Source organism: Microtus pennsylvanicus, chromosome 1, assembly GCF_037038515.1.
Source record: "Microtus pennsylvanicus isolate mMicPen1 chromosome 1, mMicPen1.hap1, whole genome shotgun sequence".
In the NCBI taxonomy this organism is placed as follows: Eukaryota; Metazoa; Chordata; class Mammalia; order Rodentia; family Cricetidae; genus Microtus; species Microtus pennsylvanicus.
This window is the reverse complement of record NC_134579.1, coordinates 147,696,266-147,700,974: the sequence shown is the minus strand read 5'-3', so window position 1 is coordinate 147,700,974 and position 4,709 is coordinate 147,696,266. Positions and strand designations below refer to the sequence as shown.

The window sequence follows — 4,709 nt, the reverse complement described above, 5'->3', positions numbered from 1 at the left end:
TCTCAATTTTCTCCCTGGCAACTTTGTCTACTTCCCATAGCCAAGAGGATAACTATATGTTTTTCCTTTGGTTCACCTTCTTACTTAGCTTCTTTAGGATCACCAATTGTAGGCTCTGTGTCCCTTATTTATGGCTAGAAACCAATTGTGAGTAAGTACATCCCATATTCATCTTTTTGGGTCTGGGTTACCTCACTCAGGATAGTGTTTTCTATTTCCATCCATTTGCATGCAAAATTCGAGAAGTCAGTGTTTTTACCGCAGCATAGTACTCTAATGTGTAGATATTCCACACTTTCTTCATCCATTCTTCCATTGAAGGGCATCTAGGTTGTTTCCAGGTTCTGGCTATTACAAATAATACTGCTATGAACATAGTTGAACAAATGCTCTTGTCATATGATAGGGCATCTCTTGGGTATATTCCCAGGAGTGGTATTGCTGGATCCAGGGGTAGGTTGATCCCGAATTTCCTGAGAAACCGAAACACTGATTTCCAAAGTGGTTGCACAAGATTGCATTCCCACCAGCAATAGATGAGGGTACCCCTTCCTCCACAGCCTCTCCAGCAAAGGCTATCATTGGAGTTTTTTATTTTAGCCATTCTGACAGGTGTAAGATGATATCTCAAAGTTGTTTTGATTTGCATTTCCCTGATCGCTAAGGAGGTTGAGCATGACCTTAAGTGTCTTTTGGCCATTTGAACTTCCTCTGCTGAGAATTCTCTGTTCAGGTCAGTGCCCCATTTTTTAATTGATTAATTAGCATTTTAAAGTCTAGTTTCCTGAGTTCTCTGTATATTTTGGAGATCAGACCTTTGTCTGTTGCGGTGTTGGTGAAGATCTTCTCCCAGTCAGTAGGTTGCCTTTTTGTCTTGGTGACAGTGTCCTTTGCTTTACAGAAGCTTCTCAGTTTTAGTTGGTCCCATTTATTCAATGTGGCCCTCAATGTCTGAGCTGTTGGGGTTACATATAGGAAGCGATCTCCTGTGCCCATCTGATGTAGGGTACTTCCCACTTTCTCTTTTATCAGTTTCAGTGTGTTCTGACTGATAGTGAGGTCTTTAATCCATTCGGACATGAGTTTTGTGCACGGTGATAGATATGGGTCTATTTTCATTCTTCTACAGGTTGACATCCAGTTATGCCAGCACCATTTGTTGAAGATGCTTTCTTTCTTCCATTGTATACTTTTGGCTCCTTTATCAAAAATGAGGTGTTCAAAGAAAGAAGCCGAGAGGGCGGAAGGCGCCCTCCCCGCCGCTGGGCCCGGGCACCGGGCGCCGGGCCGGGGTCCTTCCCGCCGGCTGTGAGTGCGGCCGCTTTGTTTGCCCCTGCCTCAGCGTTGAGGGGGGTGCGCCGGGAACGCGGCGGCAGGAAGCGCGACCGATTGCACCGGGGACGCGCGGGGGACCCAGGAGTCCGGCCGCCGCGAGGGCCGCGTGACGAGACCGCGGAGGGACCCGGAGCACCGCCGCGGGTCCCCGGTGGCGGGCCCAGGGCGCCCGTGAGCACAGACCTCCCGTCGACGGGGGGCGATGTTCCCCTGGCCAGCGGGCTCTTCGGGCCGCCGGGGCATCCCGCCTTTGGGACCAGGGCCCCCGCAGTGGGCGACCCCCAAGGCTGCTCCATGGAGACTCTGTGTCCTCCTCCCCGCTTGACAGTGCCCGCGTCCCCGCGGGGGTCTCCCTGCTCGCCCACGCCCCGGAAACCGCGTCGGGGGACCCCGGAGTTCTCCCCGCTGTGCCTGCTTGCCCTCGCCTTCTGCGCCCTTGCCAAACCCCGGCCGTCCGCCCTGGGCCTGGGGGCTGGAGAGCTGGCGCCGCGGACCCCGGTACTGCTGGGCCCCCCGGCCTCGCCATGCACCGGCGGCAGGGCTGTGGACAGTCTGAAGCACCTCGGGGAACAGGCCGGGCCACCGAGCGACGTGAGCTCCGCGGCCCGCGAGGATGCAGGAATCGCGGTGTGCCCAGGCGGCGAAGAAGAGGAAGAGGGTGGAGGCGGCTTCCCGCACTTCGGTTCTGGTTCCTGCGCACCTCCCGGTTGCTGCCCTGCTCCCCGGCGTCCTCGGGATTCTCCGACCAGCTCCGCCTGGTCCCCGCCCAGGCCAGCCCCGAGTCTGGAGTTCCAGCCTGATGCAGCTAGCAGTCCGCCTCATGAGCCCAGCTCCCAGCTTCCTCCGCCACCTGCGGGCCTCTCCCCGGAACCTGCGTCTCCGGAGCAGCCTGTGCCGGCCTCGGCGGCTGCATCTGGTGGAGACCCTGCCCCTGCCGCGCCCGAGGCACCCGCGCTCAGCCCTTCGACGGCAGACGCAGCGCCGGACGCGCCCAGTGATCTCCGCCAGGAACATTTCAATCGCCTGATCCGCCGCTCGAAACTTTGGTGTTATGCGAAGGGCTTCGCCCTGGACACTCCAAGTTTGCGCCGAGGGCCCGAGCGGCCGGCAGCCAAAGCCCGGGTAGCAGCCAAGAAACGCCGGCGGCCAGCGCCGCCTCCGCGCGGAGTGCAGCCCCGCCCGCCCGTCCCGACGCTCCCCACCTCGAGCACCTTTAGCCTCCTCGACTGCTTTCCCTGTCCACCAGCCCTGGTGGTGGAAGAGGACGGAGACTTAGGGCCGGCTTCCTCGCTTCGCCTCCAGGGAGACGAAAAGCCTCCGCCTGCCCACCCGCTGTGGAGGTGGCAGATGGGAGGACCCGCTGTCCCCGAGCCCGCCCCCGGGCCTCAAATCCTGGTGGGTCAACTTGGAAGAACCCTGAGCTTTAGACCTCTTCTCCGGGTTGGGGCCCCGGGCAGTCTGAGGACTCCAGGAGGGAGCCTTGATTCTCAGATTTGTCTGTCTTTTTGCATTTTACGGACTGTGTGCCGAGAACCGCAAATGACAGTGATCTTCAAGCACCTGAGAGGTCGGGGTGATAGTCCCTCATCTCGACCAATGAACCAAGGGATGGCTTCCGGAAAAGCCTTAACTGTAGAAGGCTGCATAACCAGCCCCATCCCTGCCCTCTCAGCGGGCGACCAGGGTCTTTATACCCCAGGGGAGCAAGGCGGCAACTGCCCAGAGACCAAAAGAAAGGGACGGAGGGAAGGACCTTGGTGATGGACAAACCGGTTGTTTCCGCGTTTGAGGGCCAGTTCAGGGACATGGGGTTGCTGTGGGGTGGGAAAATGATTGACAACTCCCTGGGGGCATCCTCTACCCCCCACGGTTCAGACCTTTAACCCTTTACACCCCCTTTTCTATTCCTAGTCCTTCTCCCCAAGTTCAGGTGATTCTCCCGTTGATGAGAGCCTCAGTCTCAACCAGCAGGGTTGAGCAACTTTACCCTTTTGTCCAGTTTTTGGGGTTTCCCTTGCCATAAGGTTTGATGAGTGGAAGAGTCCTCCAGCCCCACTTCCCTCCTCCCTTAAAAGAGGAGGGCAGAGGGCCTAGTTGTGTGGCCCAAGGCTGGTTTATCCACGGGAACGGGCCAAAAATTCCCTGGGAAGATAATGGAAGGTGGAAGAAATCAATAAAATCAGATCAAACAAAAAAAAAATGAGGTGTTCATAGGTTTGTGGGTTAAAATACGGGTCTTCTATACGATTCCATTGGTCGACTTCTCTGTTTTTATGCCAGTACCACAATGTTTTCATCACTGCAGCTCTGTAATCGAGTTTGAAGTCAGGGATGGTAATGTGTACAGACAATCCTTTATTGTATAGGATTGTTTTGGCTATCCTGGGTTTTTTGTTTTTCCATATAAAGTTGATTATTGTCCTCTCAAGATCTGTGAGGAATTTTGATGGGACCTTGATGGGGATTGCATTGAATCTATAAATTGCCTTTGGTAGAATTGCCATTTTTACTATGTTGATCCTCCCAATCCAAGAGCAAGGGAGGTCCTTCCATTTTCTGGTATACTCCTCAGTTTCTTTCTTCAATGCCTTAAAGGTCTTGTCAAATAGATCTTTCACTTCCTTGGTTAGGGTTACCCCAAGATATTTTATGCTGTTTGTGGCTATCGTGAAAGGTGAAGCTTCTCTGATTTCCCTCTCTGCTTCCATATCCTTTGTGTATAAGAGGGCGACTGATTTTTTGGAGTTGAGCTTGTATCCTGCCACATTACTAAAGGTACAGCTGTAAAAGTTCATTGGTGGAGTTTTGGGGGTCGCTTATGTACACTATCATATCATCTGCAAATAACGAAACTTTCACTTCTTCCTTTCCAATTCAAATCCCCTTGATCCCCTTATGTTGTCTTATTGCTATGGCTAGAACTTCAAGCACTATATTGAAGAGGTATGGTGAGAGTGGACAGCCTTGTCGTGTTCCTGAGTTTAACGGGATGGCTTTGAGTTTCTTTCCATTTAATTTGATGTTAGCTGTCGGCTTGCTGTATATAGCTTTTATTATATTTAGGTATGACCCTTGTGTCCCTCATCTCTCCAATACTTTTATCATAAAGGGATGTTGAATTTTGTCAAATGCTTTTTCAGCATCTAATGAGATGATCATATGGTTTTTTTCCTTCAGTTTATTTATATGATGGATTACATTGATAGATTTTCGTATGTTGAACCAGCCCTGCATCCCTGGGATGAAGCCTACTTGATCATAATGGATAATTTTTCTAATGTGTTCTTGGATTCGGTTTGCCAGTATTTTGTTGAGGATTTTTGCATCGATGTTCATGAGTGAGATTGGTCTATAATTCTCTTTCTTGGTTGAGT

The 4,709-nt window shown here is 52.4% G+C and overlaps 1 pseudogene; it reads left to right on the top strand.

Moving 5' to 3' along the window:
- The first annotated feature begins 1,138 nt into the window (after positions 1-1,138).
- On the top strand, positions 1,139-2,860 carry LOC142860644 (elongin BC and Polycomb repressive complex 2-associated protein-like; annotated as a pseudogene).
- The last annotated feature ends 1,849 nt before the right edge of the window (positions 2,861-4,709 follow it).